The sequence below is a fragment of the Littorina saxatilis genome, linkage group LG16 (genome assembly GCF_037325665.1).
Source record: "Littorina saxatilis isolate snail1 linkage group LG16, US_GU_Lsax_2.0, whole genome shotgun sequence".
Taxonomy (NCBI): Eukaryota; Metazoa; Mollusca; class Gastropoda; order Littorinimorpha; family Littorinidae; genus Littorina; species Littorina saxatilis.
In genome coordinates this window covers 40351789-40373414 of record NC_090260.1, presented here as the reverse complement: position 1 = coordinate 40373414, position 21626 = coordinate 40351789, and positions in this window count along the sequence as shown.

Below are 21626 nucleotides of genomic sequence, written 5' to 3'. Positions count from 1 at the left end.
CACAGTTTGTTGTTAAGTTTCTGAACGAACGTGGAGGCAGAACAGTGAAAACAACATACACAGCTACATACTGAGGATGTTGAAGAATTTTCTGCAGTTGCCCCAACTGTAAGCGGACATCATGTCAGAGGATCATCTGTCAAACAGAAGCCGCACCTCGGCCACAAGCAGCTTTGCAGCGCGTAAGCGTGCCAAGGCAGAGGCCGCACGTGCACGACTCCAATTCGCACGCATAGAATTTGACATTATGAGAGAAAGAGCAAAGAATGAACGCATTAAAAGCGAATGCGACGCACACTTGAAGCTCCTCGAAGAAGAGAAAGAAGCAGCAGCTGCTGAAGCAGAAGCAAACGCTTTAGAAGATGAGAATAGCATTGGCAATCTATCGCATGCAAGAAGTATCTCTCCTACTTTTAAACTGCCTGCTGAGAATGCTGAGGAGAAAACAAGAAAGTATGTGGCTAGCCTCTACAGCCAGCACAACACTGAAGTTGATGTGTCTGATCATCAGAATGCAGCAGCAGGGACTGGCGCGCAGTTTGACTTTGCCAAGTTCCTACTGAAGAAGGACCTACTTCTCTCCAGGTTGACAGTCTTCAATGAACAGCCTGAGTCCTTTGAAGTTTGGCGCAATAGTTTTTCCAGTGTCATGAAAGACTTGGATCTTACGCCACAAGAAGAACTGGACTTGCTGGTTAAAAACTTAGGACCTGAGTCAAGCAAGTACGCGTACAGCCTGCGTTCTTCAAATCCTGCGAATCCTCGGCGAGCGCTGGAACTCCTGTGGGAACGTCTGGATGACAGCTACGGTGCGCCGGAACAAGTGGAATCATGCTTGAAGACCAAACCAGAGCGTTTCCCTCAACTGACGTCACTGAACAGAGACAGTAGGAAACTCTAAGAACTTTGCGACATTCTTGATGAAATTCAGTGTGCCAAAGAGAATCCTAAGCTGTCATTGCTGTTTGCGCTGTATGATTCTTCAGCAGGGGTAAACTCTATTGTTTGCAAACTACCCCATGCCATCAGGCAGAAGTGGATCACACAGGCCCCCAACTACAAGCAGCAGCATGGAGTTCCTTTCCCTCCCTTCACTTTCCTTGTTGAGTTTCTGAGGAATGTGAGCAAAGTGTACAATGACCCAGCTTTGCTGCTGAGCCTGACAAAAGAGGTCACGATCAACAGGAACAAACACGTCACAATGTTTTCAATCGAAAGTCGACCATTGATGACAATGGAGATAGTGCTGATGAATCATCCGTCAAGTGCCCCATACACAAGACGCAACACTCTCTGACAGAGTGTAAAGCTTTCAGAGCCAAATCTTGGCAGGAGCGAAAGACTTTCCTCAAAGACAATAATATTTGTTACAAGTGTTTGTCGTCGAACACACACATAGCAAGCAAATGCTCAGCCGTCGTCAAGTGTGGCAAATGCGACAAAGGCCATTTGACAGCAATGCACCGTGAACCTGCGCGACCCCAAGTCCCTTCTTTGGAGTACGGCGGGGAGGGCCAAAGAGAGGAGGTCGTCAAGTCCAAGTGCACAGTGGCAGCAGGTCCTGTGGCAAGGTTATCTTAGTCCATGTGTTTCCAGAAGGCCAACCAGAGAGAAGCCAGGAAGTTTACGCAATCATCGATGACCAGAGCAATAGGTCACTGGCTGCCCCATCTTTGTTCAACCAGCAACAGGTATCATCACAAGAAGTCTTGTACACCTTGTCTTCGTGTGCAGGACAAAGCACCATCAGTGGGCGTCGTGCAGACAGATTGTGCGTCCAGTCCCATGACGGAAGAAAGACTATGAGGTTACCTCCCCTGCTTGAATGTGCAAACATCCCAAATGACAGAACAGAAATCCCCACACCAGAAGTAGCTCAGCATCACCCCCATCTCCGAAACATTGCCCACAACATCCCACAGTGGGAGTGACTTGCCAGAAGCGCATCATGTGACGGAACAAGTGACTGATCCCCCTATGTCTCCCTTCGTTCAGCGCCTGCCTCTTGGTTGGGTGATAGTCGGAGACGTCTGCTTGAATCGGATGCACAAACCATCATCACCTTCAGCTGTTCCTGTGAACAAAACCTCTGTCACATCTGACCGAGGGACCATCTTCGAGCCGTGCACAAACGACTTCAAGGTCACAGAGGCTGACTGCCTTGGTGATACGGTCTTCCAGAGAACCAAGGAGGATGACAAGATTCGACTGTCTGTCGAGGACAAGCGTTTCCTAGATTTGATGGATCAGCAGTTTCAGAAGAATGACAGTGGTCGATGGTCAACACCCCTGCCATTCAGATCATCAAGATCCATCCCCATGAACAACCGTTCACAAGCCGTCAGTCGTGCCCATGCCCTCGACATGTCTCCGAAGAAGGATCCAGTGAAGAAAGAACACTTCTTTAAGTTAAGATTCTAGATAGTGGATCTGCTGAAAAGGCACCCCCGCCTGATGACAACAAAGGTTGTTGGTATCTTCCACTCTTTGGTGTTTACCACCCCAAGAAGCCTGACAAAATTAGAGGCGTCTTCAACTCTTCAGCGACCTTTGAAGGCCTGTCTTTGAACAGCATGATGTTTTCGGGTCCGGACTTTAACAATTTTCTAGTCAACAGTATGCCCACCTGTGATTCAGAATAAGTTTTTTGGTTTGTGTTGTTATCCCTTTTTGTGGTAAAGTGTGTAAGAGATGAAAGTAATGGTCAGAGCTCCTTTTCCAAGTTGGTAGAATTCTTATTGTCTCCCTTTAAGTGTAACAGAATAGTTTCCCAAATGACAAGTTTTACAGGTTGTTTCCCTTTGTTTTTGTAGTGTCAGTGTAATGTTAGTAGTTGCTGTTTATTATTAGTATGGTTGAGTGATTGTTATGTCACATTGGTTTCAGTTTGACGGTGCAGTATGTTGGAACTACAGTTGATTAAACATCACTTCAACTACTCATCAGTTCTGCCAGGCTTTGTTTTGTGCGGCTGTGACATATATGTAACGTAGTGAAACAATGCTGAATACACATACATGAGTATATGTGTTAGTAAAGCTTTGAGTGTTTTTGTGTGGATATAATGAACACTGTTGCTTTGGACAAATGAAAATATAACTAAACGAAGTCTTCAATCACTGTGATGTTTCGTAATTTAACATTAAATACAGTGAAAGGTGTTTTTTGAAAGTATTGAGACTCATTGGGACTCTCACAAATTCCGGGAGAGAATTCCACAGGACGCTACCAGAATAGGCTAAGCTTGACTTGAAGAGATCTATCCTTGGAATTGGGACGTTAAACTTTCGGTTTGGTTTGACTTTAAAGTTTGCAACGAAAGTTCGTGGTGCACGGCCGGAGAGTAATTTGTGAAGGAGCACGCCATAATTTAATTTAAATGGGAGAATCTTAAGGTTTTTTTTATAATCATCAAATACAAGACTGGATTGTTTCAGTAAAATTATGTAAACTATACAATGGTTTTAAAATATTAGCACTGGCAGAGTCCCAGATGGTCGAACAATAATCTGTGATGGTTTGTGCATAGGCGTATAATAACCTTGAGTGCCGATCGAGAAAGTGTTTAATTCTGTTCAACTGATATATTTTCCTCGACATTGTTTTACATAACGACCGAACATGATGGACCCAAGACAAATTATTATCGATATTTACTCCCAAAACTGTATGATCTCCTACACCCTCTATTGCGTCGATACCAAGTAATATGGAATGAGGATTGTTTCGTATGTTGTGTCCCTTTTGCCTTGTAATTAGCATGTATTTGGTCTTTTTAGGGTGAAGACTCATGTTGTTATACTCCGTCCAATGAATGAGATCATCTACACTGTTCTGCAACGATGAATAAACTTTGTCTAATTTGTTATCAGTAGTGTGTAGGGTCGTATCGTCAGCAAAGAGTTCGCAGTCATCATTAATACTAAGAGGAAGATTATTAATATACAGGGAAAAGAGTAGTGGTCCAAGGACAGAACCCTGGGGAATCCGGTATAACACAGGTCTTTCGCTGGATACGGTTGAATTAACGCAGACAGACTGCTCTCGCCCGGCTAAGAAAGAGGAGAGCAGGCATAAGGTTTGGGGTGACATTCTATATTCAACTAATTTTCTTAATAGTGATTCATGATTAATAACGTCGAAAGCTTTAGCAGACCTGTTTACCCCTAAAACATTGCATGTGTATTTTCTGGGAGCAAAATGAGACAAATGTGTAGTTTTGTAATTGAATGTGTAGAATTTCTCGTCGACCTATCACAACAACAAGAACAATGATTGCTACTTTTTACCACATGACTGATTGACTGACGGAAAAATGGGAATTGCAGACAGTGCAATGAGCATGATGTTTTCCTTTCCGCGAAGACAAGGCATGGGTAGTCCTGATGATATTTTGGCAGAAAGACTTGGTTCGGCGCATTGCTCGTCTTTTTCTTTTTGGTCGGTGGCCTTTCGGAGTCATTTTCTTCACAGTTCTCATCTTCACTTTCGTGTGCTCTGCGTTCAGCCATTGTGTCGAAACGCCCGCATGGTTTGGCAGTAACGCTGTCAGTTGTGCCCGGCATTTGCTTGAAGAAGCCTATTCGGCATTAACAAGCTACAACGCAACGCCCATGGGCGCTTTACGCGCTGCACGCAGCAAACGACTGCTGGCCGAAAACATGGATTGGAAAATGGATTGGTGATATGCGTAGCCGAAACAATACCGTTTGCGTGCAGGGATGGGGCGGTGTGAGAGCACAACGGGACAAGGAACAGGTGTAAAGACGAAAAAAAAAAAAAAAAAAAAAAAATTTATTTTTATTTTTTTTATATTTTTTTAAATACCGTTTGCGTAGAAAACGACAGACTTGGGTAGTTGCGTAGTATATTATTCAAATTCGTAGTTTACTACGCTCAATGTGTCACTAGTGTAAACAGGTCTGCTTTAGCAAAATCGACGAATAGGACACCACAGAGTTGATTATTATTAATGCTACTAAGCCAACTTTCAAGAAGGTTTGTTAATGCTGTGTGGCATGAATGGTTTTGTCTAAAACCTGACTGGTTGGAATGTATAAGATCGTATTTCTTCAAATGAATGGTCAAGTGTGTAAATATGTGTTTTTCAAGTGGTTTTGATAAAACAGGAAGAATTGAGATTGGTCTGTAATTGGCGGGGCCAGAAGAACTACCTGATTTAAATAGCGGGATTACTTTCGCCTCCTTTAATATGTTGGGAAAGTAGGATTTGTCAAGGCACAAATTATAAACATATGTAAGGGATTCTGCAATAAAAGGGGCAGACAACTTCAGAATTTTCCCATCAAGATTATCCAAACCACGAGTACCTGTTTGTTTTAAGCACAACAGATAATGGAAGACTTCGCTAACAGATAGCAGAGGAATGTCTAAATTATGGGTAATATTTTTTTAATCACAAAACTGTTTCAACTTGTCCAGATTATTCTGTTTCGATCTATCAGTTATAATTATCTTGTCAACAATAGAAGTAAAATGAATGTTCAGATCATCAGCAGGTATATCAATAACGGAAGATTTTACTGTATCTTTACGAGATAATTGGTTGATCACCTTCCAGATGGCTTTTGAGTTTTGTTTTGAACTGGATGCAGCGAGCTCACGGTAATACTTTCTACGAGCTGCACGTTTCATGGACGTTACTTTGTTTCTCTGTTTTCTGTATTCTTCTTCTTTTCCCTTACGTTTAAGAAAATCGCGGTAATCAATCGCATGTCGCCTGTAAGCCACTTAGGTTTGGGATGTTGCTGCACACGAGAGGTTCGAAATGGTGCATGTTTATCATATACTTTTATAAACAAGTTGTACCATAAATCAAATGCTTCGTCGGGGTCAGTATAATTATAAATCATTGACAAATTTGAGTTCCGAAAGGTATGAATCTTGATCAAGTTTTGAAAATAACCTATATGTTATAAATTTATGTTTTCGTTTTGGGATTCTAACCCCTTTTTTCGACCACGTGAGGCACACTGGAAAATGATCGCAGCTAAAACTTGGAACTGATAACGACGCAAAAAGGTATTTTACAGGAGCAAGTGAGATTTTACAATAACGTGTTTGATAAAAATGGGAATTTTGTTGAGGAGGATGCTGAAAGTAAAGTTCTTAATTTAAATATTCCTCAGTTAAATGACGAACACAAATATGTTTTGGAAACTGATTTTACCGTGTTAGAAATCGGCAGGGCGCTGTATCTATTAAAAAATGGTTCGTCACCAGGATTGACTACAAGTTTCATGAAATTTTTTTGGCCTAAAGTAAAAATTATGGTGGTTAATTCCCTTCAAAATGCATTTAGAGTCGGTGAATTGTCAGATACTCAGAAAAGAGCAGTTATCACGTTAATTCATAAGGGTAAAGATTTGCCGAGAGATAGCCTTAAGAATTGGAGACCTATATCTGTAACCAATACAGATTATAAAATGCTGGCAAAATGTTTATCGCAGCGCTTATCTGGTGTTATTTCTGACCTCGTGTCGGAAGATCAGACAGGATTTATTAAGGGAAGAAAGGCAAGTAACTTGATTAGATTAATCGATGATGTCATTAATTACGCAAATGAAAGAAATCAACCCGGTATATTACTTGCCCTTGACTACGCCCGAGCCTACGATTCCATCTCAAAAGACTATGTGGTCTGGTCCTTTACAAAATTTGGTTTTGGCGAAAAATTTGTGAAATGGATTAAAGTTCTAATGACAAACACCACGAGCTGCATAAATTATATGGGCTGGATTTCGGAAGAAATAAGTGTGAATTCCGGAATCCGTCAGGGATGTCCCCTCTCACCTTTGGCCTTCGTGCTTGCTGTAGAATTATTAGCAATCAAAATCCGAAGTCACCCCAATATTAAAGGATTTGCCTTACCAGATGTAGATTTTGCAGAACAAACATCGCGTATCCTGAAACTGGCTATGTACGCCGATGATATAACTGTTTTACTTCAAGATAAAAACGACATGGAAATGGTTTTGGAAATCATTGATGATTTCTCCAATATATCTCGCTTAAAATTAAATAAAAGTAAAACGGAAGCAATGTGGTTGGGATCGCGTAAAAACTGTCAAGAGAAATATTGCGATATTAAATGGAATACCCAGGTTAAAATCATGGGAATTATTTTTAAAAATGACATCCCGGCCTCTGAAATTATGGAAAATTGGTCCAAAAGACTTGAAAAAGTTGAACAAATCATTTGCAGATGGTCAAGAAGGAATTTAAGTATAAGCGGCAAATTGTGTATTATTAAGTCCTTCTTAGTTTCACAATTTGTTTACGCTATGCAGGCGCTTCTTGCCATAATAATAAGGTAATTAATCACATTATTTTGATTGCAAAAATATGTATTAGTAAATATAAGTATGGTGATAGATACGATTTGAATAGTATATTGGAAAATGAAATGTACATTAGAAGATTGTGAGTACTGTATAAGTCGAGACGAGGTGAAGTTTGTTCATGGAACGTTTGATATTTTGAAAAAAAAAGAAAAAAAGTATACATTATAAATGATACCACCACCATCATTACCCACCCCCACCCCCCGCCTCTCTCTCTCTCTCTATCTCTCTCTCTCTTCCTCTCTCTTTCTCTCTCTCTCTCTCTCTCTCTCTCTCTCTCTCTCTCTCTCTCTCTCTCTCTATCTCTCTCTCTCTCTCTCTCGTCTATCTGTTATGTCTTAATGTTGTATATATATTTATACTTGCCATTTATGATACATGTTGAAGGATGAATGATGATACATTGTAGACGGATGCATGTTACTGATTAAAAGCCCCACAATGATGTGCTTGGCAAATACAAAACAAAAAAAACAAAAAAAACCAAACAAAAACCTTGGAACTGAGATTTCAATAATGTTAACTCGAGTTGACACACAGATATGGGCTCGTATTCTTGAAAAAGCTGCAAAATTGTGTCCTTTAAAGTCAAACTGTCGTTTAACTACCGCCCGGTATTTATTTTTACTGCTCAGTAATTATTTATTTCCCCCCGGTATTAATGTGTGTCTGGCGGAAGGTCGGCAGCTACCAGAATTGGTTATTTTTAGAATTGGAGATTCCTCATGCTTGCTCCTCTCTACAAACAATATTTCAACAAGATTTATTCTTGAAAAAGCTGCAACTCATATACTGGCCTGTAAAACTCAATAAGTCCGCCAACTGCTAAGTGTTATTTATGAAACACCGGTAAGTCCTTACCGGGTTGTCTCCGAGCTGTAAAGTTAGAGGACCCCTCCCCCTCCTGTAAAGTCGCTACCTGTCAGTAACTTCACCAACACTGTCCATTAAAACCGTCAAGTTCGAATAAATCTTGTTCAAATATTGTTCGTAGATTTATGTCCCTCATGGACACACATTGGTGTCATTTAAGCACCGATGCATTGCGGTCAAATACGAGCTTCTGCTCGCGAAAGATTTCAACCGATGCTCGATCATAACGGCGTGTTGCAAAAGCGTGCTTGCGTCTTGTTTAATGCATTACAGTGGCGAGAATTTGGTGTCTGATTCCGTAGCCGAACGGTTATCGAATTCGCCTGATGCGCGATTGAGTCGAGTTCGAATCGCCATCAGGCCTTACTTTTTTTTGTTTTACTCTTTGTCATTAATTTTGTTTGTTTTTGTTTATTTTCTTCGTGTGCAAAAGAGTACGTTGTAATATCAAAATTGATTTAAAAAAATTAAGTTTAGGCGAGAATGAGGTTTTTTTAAAAATTGATGGTTAACATGATATTACCGTTAACTACCTTGAATACGCCCACCCACCCTATGTACCAGTTTTGCCCAAAAGTGGGGGGTGGGCGTTTACTAGGTACTATACCCTTGGCAGGAGCGGGTCCTTAGCTAGAAAAACGATATTTTGGTCATTTGTCATAGAAGTGTTCAAAGGATGCGTTATTGCACAAAACTCCCCCCCCCCCCCCCCCCCACACACACACACACACTAACACTAACACTAACACACAAAATCAACCTCTTCAGATATCACTTCCCGCCAAAGATGAAGCTTTGAAGATGAAGACCATTGTTGGAGCAGTCCGCGGTACAAGCCATCAACAACTGTACGACGAGTCAGGCGTTATTTCACTTTAAGAGAGGCGTAAACGTCAAAAATCGATATTATTTCACAAGATTGTACACCGTAAGGTGCCAAACTACTTACTTGCGATATTGCCACCATTAATATCAATTAATAATCCATATCGCCAGCGCAGACCTTTAGATAGGAAAGTTCCATCGTTTAACACTGAATTATACAAAAACTCATTTCTCCCATCTACAACACAACTCTGGAATTCTTTACCAGACTACATAAAACTTAGTAAGTCCTTCAAGCACTTTTTGTCAAAAAACGATTTAAGTCTGCCGTGTTATTGGTATTCTGGAGATCGCATATCACAAACAATTCACTGTAAGCTCAGGCTATATATAAGTGATCTTAATAACGATCTAGTGAGACGACACGTTGCTACAGATGCATCTGTGACTGCGCATTTCCGTCCGAAACCGTAAAACACTTCCTATTAGATTGTCCAAATTATCGCGAAGCACGTCAAGAAACCATACATACCCTCCCTAACCACAGTATTCACCTCCCCCACCTTCTAAATGGAGACAGACAGTATTCTCTAGATTTGAACAGGAACATTTTGTCAAGAGTACACTCGTTCATTGAACGTTCAGGCCGCTTTGGGCAAACCAGAATCAATGCTCCACAAGCCGGACAACAACTTTAATTTCTGCACAACTCCTACCCATCCCTCTTCTTTTTATTCCTTTTCTTCCCCTCCTTCCTTCCTCTTACTGTCTTTCTTTATAATGATTATGCAACGTTTATTATGTTATGATAATTTTGGATGATTAATGAGATGAGGATGATTATAATGATGATGCTTTGGATTTCCAATTTGGTTTATTTAGACAAATTGTTCAGCCGTTACCGCCTTACGTTATTATAGCCATGCAGGAACACCACTATTAGCTTCTAGCTTGTTGCTGTTACCTGTGTCTTTTGTATACATGTCATGATTGTAACATTTGTTGAAATAAACTTATGTTTAAACCAAAGATGAAGCTTTCGTTTCTTCTTTTTCCTCCCAGTCCCAGTCAAAAATGTATTGCGATTCTCTAGCCACTTCAGAAACCTTTTTCTGTCCAACCCCCGAAGCATGTCTAAGGAAAGTAAACAATTGAAAAACAACAATAACAGCAGACTGAATAATCTTTATTCATTTTCCTTGTCTACTAGTCCACTGGTCGAAACTGGGGGGTGGGCGTTTACTAGGTACTAGGCCATGTACACCTGCATGCAACCGAGGTTTATAAAAAAAATAAAAATAAAATCTCCCCGTGTTTTTATTTCATTCAGTTTGTTTGGGTTGTTGCTATTGACTTTGAAACTGACATGCCGGCGAAAACGCCGGTAACGCGTGCGCAGAGAAGAGCAAGCATCGGGAATCTTCAATTCTAAAAATAACCAACTGGTAGCTGCCGACCTTCCGATAGACACACATGAATACCGGGGAAAAATAAATAATTACTGGGCAGTAAAAATAAATACTGGGCGGTAGTTAAACGACAGTTTGACGTTGAAGGACACAATGTTGCAGCTTTTTAGCCAGCGTGTCAGTTTCAAAGTCAATAGCAACTACCCAAACAAACTGAATGAAATAAAAACACAGGGAGACCCTTTTTATTTATTTTTTATTTTTTTGTTTTTAATCTCAGTTGCATGCAGGTGGCTGCTACCGCATTTTAGGTGGGGTTTTTTTTCTCTCTCACCTTTGTTTTTTTAAGCGGGAAGCATCCTTCTTCATGGTTATTTATTTAATTTTTTTAATCAAATGTTTACATGTTTAAGTTAACAAACTTTATTAATAAACTAATATCATCTTAACCAAAGATTTAAAAAAAAACATTGCAGCCTAAAACTTTTTTTTTAAATCAATTTTGCTATTATAACGTACTCTTTTGCACATGAAGAAAATAAACAAAAATAAACAAATGCCAAAGAATAAAAAAAAATTACGGGCAGATGGAGATTTGAACTCGACACAATCACGCATCAGGCGAACGAGAGAACCGTTGGACCACGGAATCAGTTGAAAATAATCGGACACTGTAATGCATTAAAGAAGACGCTAGCACGCTTTCACCACAAGCCGGTATGATCGAGCATCGGTTGAAATCTTTCGCGAGCGGTATCTCGTATTTGTCCGCAAAGCATTGGTGCTTAAATGACACCAATGTGTGTCCATGAGGGACATAAATCTACAAACAATATTTTAACAAGATTTATTCAAAATTGACGGTTTTAGAGGAGGGGGATGGGTCCTCCAACTTTTCAGCTCGGAGACACCCATGTAAGTCTTTCCCGGAGTTTCATGAATAACACTTAGCGGACTTATCGAGCGGAAGTGGTTTTACAGGCCGGTATATGAGTTGCAGCTGTTTCAAGAATACGAGCCCAGGTCTATAAGCGTAGATGAGGTAGCTGTAACTCTTGTTGGAATCGTTACTAACTGTTGTAAATTATGCAGGGATAACTTTTCCATCCAGCATTTGTTGGGTTTCACTAAATCAAGATTAAAATCCCCCAAAAGTATAATTTCTCTGGATTCAAGACTGACAGCGTCCATCATATCATCAAAATTATCGAACCAGTTAATATGTTCAGCTGGATTCCTGTAGCAGAAACCTATCAAGATTGGCGCTGATTTAGGCAATTTTAATTCTAGCCATATTGTTTCAACTGAATGCTGCTCTAAGTGATGAAGTCTATGAAATGATAAAGACTCGTGAATATAAACTAGCAAACCAGTTTCTCGTGTTGATGTAGGGTCTCGACGTACGACATTATATCCTTCAATCTTAACTTCCGCATCCGTGATGTTACTGTTTAATCTTGACTCAGAGAGACCAAAAATGTGAAAATATTTGCCTGAATTGAGTAGAACAGTTGCTACCTCATCCAGCTTATTTATGGCATGATTTATATTTAAATGCCCAATTCTGAGACCATCTTTCACGGGCCAGAAATTCATAGACATAGTCATAAAATAAACAAAACACAACAAAAATCATCTCTAGAAAGAATATTAGTAAGTATTATTTCGTAGAATAATAAAAAGTAAACCACACTAAACTACTAAAAACGCACGGTAAACGGAGGAGGGGAAAATGTATATTTATAAGAAAGTATAGAAGCCGATCGGCACTGAAAATGTGTCGTCAGGTGCCAGTCTTATCACTTCTCTGCGACAAACACTATTAACAGTAGAATTACAAGGAACTTAGTCGATAAATATCGACGGGGGCCGACTAATGGTTTAAATGTGAAATGTGTGTATAATAATGGGTGTGGGTCTGAAATGAAGTTAGGTAGTAGTTAACATTTGTTTTGAATAATTATTGGTATTTTGACATGTAAGCATTTGAATGTAAGTCTTAGGTACCATTGTACCCAGGAAGAGAGACCAGAGATAGGAGTAGGTTGCAATAGCCCAATAAACATGCCAGAACTGGGCCATTGCTGGCGTTTTGATGGCAATGCCAGTTGCCAGAACTACTGCCATCAAAGGCCCACTTATGGCCCAATGCTGGCATATTACCCGTATGCACATTGGCAAATTGATGGGCCATCACTGGCAAGCCAGCACTTTGCCAGCAAAAACCCATCATTTATTTGCTGGCTTTTTGATGGCTTGCCATCATTTTGCCAGCAATTTGCCAGCAATTTTCCAGCAAAAACCCATCATTTATTTGATGGCTTTTTGATGGCTTGCCATCATTTTGCCAGAATTTTGCCAGCAAAAACCCATCATTTATTTGATGGCTTTTTGATGGCTTGCCATCATTTTGCCAGAATTTTGCCAGCAAAAACCCATCATTTATTTGATGGCTTATTGATGGCTTGCCATCAAAAACCCAGCATTTCGCCAGCATTTTGCCAGCATTTTGCAGGTTTTTAGTTCCATATAAAAAAAACTTTTTTCCATATATTTTCCGTTAATGGCCCTTTACCTGCTGAAATTACCGGGCCAGTTGTGGCCCGGCAAAATGCCATATTTCTGTCTTTACCATTGCCAGCAAAATGCCAATAAGTTGCAGGAAATATACCAATACCACTGATTCGGATAGAATGACGGCTCTATTCATGTACTCGATCTGCACAGTCTTGTTAGCCCATAGATGGTTGTTAGAAGTCTATAAATATGCTTTGTTTTGTCATTTTTTACTGTGAATGTAATAACAATAACAAAACACAGCACATCAATGGACTTTTTAACCCATGCTGGCGGCAAGACGTGCGCAAATAAAGCAAAGGGCAATGCTGTCAAGCTGTACATTAGCAATATGCATATGCGTAATTATCAAATTCATCAGTAAAATGCAATTGAAATGCTAATCACATTTGTCGTGTAACTTATCTGGCAAGTAAAGGCAGTGGTTTTGACAGAATATCGTCATCAACGCAGTTATAGCGGGCACAACAACAATACAGTAATATATATTAAAAACAAAACAAATGAAAAGCTTCCAAACAGCAACGACTCATTACCGAAACATTACAGAAACGTACGCTTTGTTTTCAGTTGCTCACTGTTTTATTTTATTTGTACAGCGTTCTAAATTTCACACTCGAGACATGATGACCAAAGGCAGGAATGTTTCTTGTTCACTTCCCAGTAAACCTCCGTAGGATTGTCTTGATTCTGTCATTTCTCTGTTCGCATCCGCAACGTTGAGATAACGCTTCTTTTCTTTGTCCTGACGTCGTAGCCTACGGTAAGCCATTGAAACTCTCAAGTCCTCCTGCCGTTCACCTCTTGAAACATGAAAGCAAACGAGTTTTGTTGGTTTTAATTCATTATTCCATATCACACACACACACACACACACACACACACACACACACACACACACACACACACACACACACACACACACACACACACACACACACCAAACGCAAGCATACACGCAGGCATGCAAGCAAACAGCACACGCACGCACGCACGCACGCTCACACACACACACGCGCACACACACACGCACACACACACACACACACACACACACACACACACACACACACACACACACACAGAGGCATTCTCACAGAGAGGACGACTTCTTGTAATCTATCATATTTTCTGAACTGACTAAAATGCCAAGCAGAAGTAAGGGGTCAACAGGAATATGTATTTTGATCTAACCTGCGAAGCTTACGTTGTCTCGGACAGCTCTCTTGCGTTTCTCTCAGGAACTGAGACCCAGGCGAGCTGCATCTTATCCAGTTGGGCAGTCAGACACTTGCACAAATCTTTGTCCTGGAGTGAATAGACACATACTCAATGTCAACATTCACAAGATGCAATTTGTTTGGTTACAAGTAAGCTTATGGTAATGCCTATGGTGCTTTTCTTTTGACAGAGACAAAACAAACTCAATCACACAAAGAAAGGAAAAAGGCACACACACACACACACACACACACACACACACACACACACACACACACACACACACACAACCGCGCGCGCGGGCGCACACACACACACACACACACACACACACACACACAACCGCGCACGCGGGCACACACACACACACACACACACACACGCGCGCGCGCGCGCAGATTCTTTCTTGCAGAGAGGACGACTTCTTAAAGTCTATTATATTTTGCGAACTGACTCAAACGTCCAGCAGAAGAAAGTTGAAAAAAAGACCGACAACGGAGGAAAAGAACAAGAAGATACTAGATCTAACGCCGTTGCGACGACCTGCTCACACAACTGTTTGTGAAACTCACCACGCTTGCTTCTAGCCGGAGGAGATTGGACGCGTACTGAAATTGAAGAAGGTGCTTTGGAAATTTCTTGAAGTTGAATGCAAAACAAATAACCGGACATCTGCAGAACCACCGCGGGCCGGATTTAGTTGACAATGCGTCATCATCACGAGTGACGTCAAGATATTTCGACATTTGTTTGTACATTACGTCACTCCAAGAGAGAAAGTCATACCGCTGTGCTGTCGCAGATCTTCTTGCCAGCAATAATCCAGCATTGGCCCACTGCTGGCGTGCCAGCAAAAACCCACCTATAATTGCCAGCAAATCGCCACCTATGGCCCAATGCTGGCAAACAAGCACTGGGCCATCAATGGCGTGCCAACAGTGGGCCAATTAAGGCATTTTACTGGCCGACAATATTACTGGAATGCCAGAGATGGGCCAGTGATGGCAAGCCATAACTGGGCCTTTGTTGGCAAACCATAATTGGCCCAGTGTTGGTTTTTTTATGGCCAGCTTTACCAAACTTGCCAGCAAAAAGCCAGCAATGGCCCAGTTCTGGCATGTTTATTGGGAGCTTGTGTGGTCTTTGAGTTTTGTTTTTGGAAAGATATTGTAAAAGAAAAAGAAGACAATTACAGTAATGCAATATCTATTGTGAAAACCAACGATTGTACAAAGAACATGTGAAGCAACATTATGTCTATGATGGTGTGAAGAAAATTAGTTATGATTTATACTATCATTATTTAGACTTGAGACTGACAGTGTTGTGACGAGCGTTGGCTAATGGTAACGAGTACAAATGTGTGTAGTTGTGGTGTGTGTGTGTGCGTGTGTTTGCGCGTTGGTTTGGATTATGGGTGTAATTTGTAAAACATAGGTGACAGTAATAATGGAGTTCACATCAGTGAGGTTAGTTTGAAATGGAACACACGCACGTTTTTGAAAAAAACATATGAAATTTTGAACCATGAGATCTTTATTAAATGATAAACTGAAAGCAATTATTAATTTGGTTTGAAAAGCTTGACTTACTATGTTAAATAGTGGATTGAAGGCTGAGAACGTCATTTACAAATTACATCTGAGATAGGGAGGGCGGGTGGGGGAAGTGCTGAAAGTGTGGATGAGAATAAAAAAAAAATGCTGAGTGACAACAGGGAGGTTAAAGGATGCACTTTTTTCTGGCGTTCATTAATTATTCCTATTGTTTACATGTGCCAATAATGTTATAAAACTGTACCTAAGGGGACATAATAACGATTGGCTGTAGCTTTCGAACACAGAACAAATTATTTCAGTATTGCAAAGTGGTTTTGATAGTGTCGAATGTAAACAGAACAGTCTCAAAGTGAAAGTGGATGTTTCCCGGAAATTGCGAAGTTAACAAGAATACCGGCAGAAAAGCGCGCTTTCCTGCTTAGCACAATACGCTACCGCACTAATCTGGCGTGTCAATATCACTACGTTTTGGACGTGGAAGGTGAGCGATTTCCTTCCGCCCTCAGCTAATTCAAGAAATCACCCCCCTCCTAGGTATGTTGCGACCCATCTCGTCATCCGCGCTTTTCCGGAAATGACCTGCGCTTTGTTGGAATTCCAACAATGGCCGCCATTGTAGGAATTGCAACTTTGCGCTACGCGATTCTAGAAATGTACCGCGCGCATAGTGAGAATTCTGCTCTTTCTTAGAATGCGATGTAAAAGGATACAAGTCATGAGGGTCAATGATGATCCTTGTGTTTTAAAGTGATCAATGCTTAGTCTTGAAAAAGCAGATGCATTGTATAACGCACCAAACCAACCGAATTACAAAAAGCAAAAACACTTTTGATAACTTCGGCGGGCTGTAACAACACAGTTCAACGACCCATCCCACTCGACCAAAACGCACCAATTTTACGTAATTTTTAACGTTTCAGATCTTACATTTTACAACAACAAAAACACAACAATTAAGAGTGTTCCGATATAACTTTTCACTGGTAACTATCGATTGTAATAATTTTTTACTCAGTCTTAACTGGTTATATATTAAACTCACAGTTTCTCTGGGCTGCAGAGACAGCATTACATCCCTTTATTGAGTAGGCTCTTGTCACTGCATGCATGGTAACCTAGGCTCTTGAAACGTAATGTGCAAGTCTGTGCGCTATATTGACGTGATTGATTGTTGCAAAATGTTGATTCAAATTAAAGATGATTTCAGCCTGTTGTAACAAACTAACACTCTACTCTGAGAAAAAAAATCATTGTGTTCAAAATAGATCGAGACAGCAGCAACAAGCTAGCTGCATGCGCTGAGTGTCACTGAGATAATTGTTACACAGTGTACCCCCACACCCCCAATTCAAGACTTCCCCTGTATAAGACCTTGGTTTTTCATATACCTTATTCATGACCTGTGAAAAGGGTATACTTTTTTGTGCCAGTCGAAGGGTTGCCATTTCTAGAACGAGGCAGCTCGTTTCCGGAAATGCGGCGCTTTGTTGGAAATCAAATGAGGTTTCGGGAAATCCCGATTATTCCAACTCTGCCCCGGATTCTTACTTTGCGCCCAACAGGTACACGTGCACTCAAGTTAACCTCTGCTTTGACCTGTGTGCCAAGAGTCAGATGAGAGAGAGAGAAAGCGAGAGAGAGAGAGAGAGAGAGAGAGAGAGACACACACACACTGTCACACACACACACACATAGACAGAGACAGACATAGAAAGACAGAAGCGGAGAGACTCAGAGGGAGACACAGACAAAGACAACATACAGAGAGAGAGAGAGAGAGAGAGAGAGAGAGAGAGAGAGAGAGAGAGAGAGAGAGAGAGAGAGAGAGAGAGAGAGAAAATGTAACTGATCTCGTGAGAACGGTTGAGGCCTTGCAAGGTTTTGACGGCAACAATAATTATTGTAGTTCTCTAAGACTTTATTTCTGTTTGATTTGTAATATGTTGGGAAGACATATTTATCAATTGATCAACAAAATACAACATAATACAAAACGACACAACATTGTTAAAATCATTATTGGCCAACGTTGAACGTTTACGAAGGCCTCAATCTTCCCGCGCCGTAGACCAGATTAATAGGTGCTTGATTTTGGTATTTTGATTTACATAACATTAAACCTTTCTTGGGGTTCATGGTCATGGCAACAGCCATATTAATATTATATGATGTATAATTTTATATTTCAGCATATGTGAATTACATGTCATCATACCAAACTGTCATACATTTGTATTCCTACATTATTCTGATTGATCACAACCAAACCTACTATCATTGGACACATCCAAATGCAAGCGCCTGTTTTTGACAACTTATATTTTTAGATCAGTGCAACTTGCTTGGATCTCTTGTTTGGCCTGTAGGTAAAATGTACAATGTATTTTCTGATTTGTGCACAAAAGCTTTTCTTTTTCTTCTTCTTTTTTTTAACATAACAATGTTTAATGTCACTGTATGTTTGAAAGACCATGGTCAAATTTGTAAAACAAATGTTAAATTAGAAAATAAATAACATTTTGGTTCATGATTTTTCCTACACCTGTGCTGAAAATAAGACATAAAAATGTTGGTATATAAGTCACTCAAATGCAGAGTAGTATGAATGGTTTGAGTTTGTTGCGGTTAACCCTGCACAGTTCGGCCTATGATGTTTTTGTTGAACAATTTTGCCTTCCCCCCTCCCATAGGGTGACGTATTTCACAACTTCCTGTGTTACACAAACTCAGTGATGACCAATTTTGCCTTCACACCTCCCATAGGGTGACGGATTTCACAACTTTCTACTGATGAACAATGTTGCCTTCACATCTCCCATAGGTTGACGGATGTCACAACTTCCTGTGTACACAAACTGATGACGTATTTCACAACAAAATGGCGCTGCCCATGGTCAACCTCGAAACTATCCGTATAAAGGGGGGCCTCCTGGCCCCCATAATGAACGCCAGAAGGAAGTCTGTTCAGATGAACGCGATGTAAGCAGAGACTAGATATCGTTAGCACAACGAAGTGTCACCAGGATTCTTTAAAAAAACAAAAGCACCAGCAGAAGATTTCAAGGTTTGTCAATGACACTTTTTCGTTGAGTGAACACACAATAAATCAAATGCCAGCTTCGACCACATACACACACACCCACACACATACACACACACATACACACACACACACACACACACACACACACACACACACACACACACACACACACTCTAAGAGGAGTCGCTATGTTGGTTGTGAGGTAGTTTGTGATAGTAGTTTCGAGACACTGTTCAATACTAGTAAGGCACAGAAAACTGCTGTTGCAAACAGCAAGCCTGCATGTAGCTAAGGTAAGCCTGCATTACAGTTGGGTGGACAGGAGGCGCTGAACAGGGTCACTGTCGTAAGGAGCACCAGACATGGGAGCGGGAAAGTGGCGATCAGCTGGACCGTGATCACCCACAGGATAGCTGTCCTCTCGAGGATGTGCGTACCTCCTGGGGTCAACGGCGGCCAGGTAGATTGGCTCCTCAAAAGAAACCCCGGGATTTGGAAGGCTAGGGAAGGCACCTGGGGGTGGCGCCACGTGGACATTGGTGGGCGGTGGTGACTGCTGATTCGTAGCGTAGAAGAAAGGAGGCACAGGAGGCTGAGGAGACCTGTCATGTGGCAAGGTTGGGGTTTGGGATATGAGTAGTGTTGTGACTACTGCTGGGATAACGGAAGGAAATCAGAGTCATAATGGGGGGATGAGAAGGTTTTCGGGTTGGCGGACGGATGGGCGGGTCGCTTTATGGAGGAGTGTTGGAGGGCGAAGTGTCCTCGTCCTTAGAGTGGACAGGTCGCCTTACGTAGAGAGAGAGAGACTGAGACGCTTTGACGCTTTGACACTTTATTGTCATTAGCTAATAAAAGCCTTATAGACAAGGTAAAACAACAATTTCTGCATCATTCATAAAAGGGGTAAAAGGACGAATGAACAAATCTTGATAACAACAAAAACATAGCAAACTAGTTTATGAGTACGAGCAAAAAACCAAAAAACACACCGACACGAAAGCCATAGGTAAACAATAATATCCAAGACTAAGCAAGGTATAGTTTGTACACACAAAGGAAAATACTGATCCAATTGTTCAGTCTAGAACAGTTAACACACACTCATAAAACCAATCAATCTGCAGACCACACATATATATTTAAAACCAATAAACCACTAGTCGGCGTTACCCTTGCGTGACTAGTAGGGGAACATGTCTAAATACATATCTATACAAAAACAACAATGGCTGCAGACGAACAAACAAACACACACACACACACACACACACACACACACACACACACACACACACACACATACGCTTATATAGACTACACCCGCACACGTGTAAATCCACGCGTATACATGTACACGCAACCCGAATTAAATGAGAAGACCATCCAGTCCAACATTTGCGTACGTAAAAATTACATTATATACATCATTTCAGCTTGACTCATCTAGTTTCTTTTTGCGCATGTTTAGTGCCTTAGAAATAAATTGTGCAGTTGCTTCGAGTACACTTTCTTCATCCAGGGCTAGGATACGGGTTACATCTTCCATTGAGGCTGGTTTAGAACAACTGTTTAACACGTTACACTTTGCACGGATATCAGCATAGGCTGCACAGTGGAAAAGAAAGTGTACCTCGTCATCACAGCCTCCATCACACACCGGGCATGCACTGTCGCGTGCCTGTTGTATTAAAAACCACTGAGCATTGCTTCCCAGCCCACAGGCTCTTAACCGAAATCTAGCAAGCGCATCTCTTTTCCATTTGTTTGCTATACATAATATGTACTTCTCATGCTAAAAAAACGCTTTTAAAAGAATAAAACCATTGATACTTCTCGTTTGTCTCCATTTCCCAATGCCAGTTTTGTTTATACATACAAATCAGTCGATCTTTAAACTGGGAAACAAAACCTTTATCGTAGCCAGCCCCTTGGCACAGCCAAACAATGCCAAACCCGTTTTCAGTTAACACCTTCTTAACTTTGGAAACCCAGTTGTGCTTGCCAGATTCATGTTGCAAAAGGAGCATTTCATAGGTCTGTTTACAAATTCTGGTTTGCGGAAGTCTTGTTAACTTTAGCCAATATTTCACACATTTGACAACAGTTCTTATGAAAAGTGGGTATCTGCCTATTTCCCCGTACGCCATTGTATTTGAGGAATGCAGCGGAACATTTAAAAACCTTTTGATAGCAAAAGTGTGAACTTGCTCAATTGGCTTGACGCCCTCTAGCCCCCAAACTTCGGCTGCGTATGTTAAAATGGGTTCTACCTGCACATCAAACATCTTCCAAAACACCAATGGATCAGCAACATTCAGTTTTCTCATTGTTCTCTGTATCTCAATGACTGCTTTCTTTCCCTTTCTGGACATCTCACTCAAAGCAACATTTACACTCAGTTTTGTAGTAAACAACAAGCCGAGGTATTTGTACGAGTTGGTTACTCGGACTGCCTCGCCACCATAGGACCATTTCTCGTGGGCTGCAAGGTGGCCTCCCATACGGAACACCATGACATCAGTTTTATCCAAGTTAACTGATAAGCACAGGCGATCTGCTTCTCTTTTTAAATTGTTCAGTTGGTTTTGTAAACCTATGACAGAATTAGACATCAAACAACATCGTCAGCGAAAAGTAGCAAGAATATCTCCGTCGCACCAGGTATCAACTGTATACCATGTCTTCCCTTACAGGACACTTCTGTTGCCAGTTCATTAATAAAGAAGGAGAACATCAAAGGGCTCAATAAACA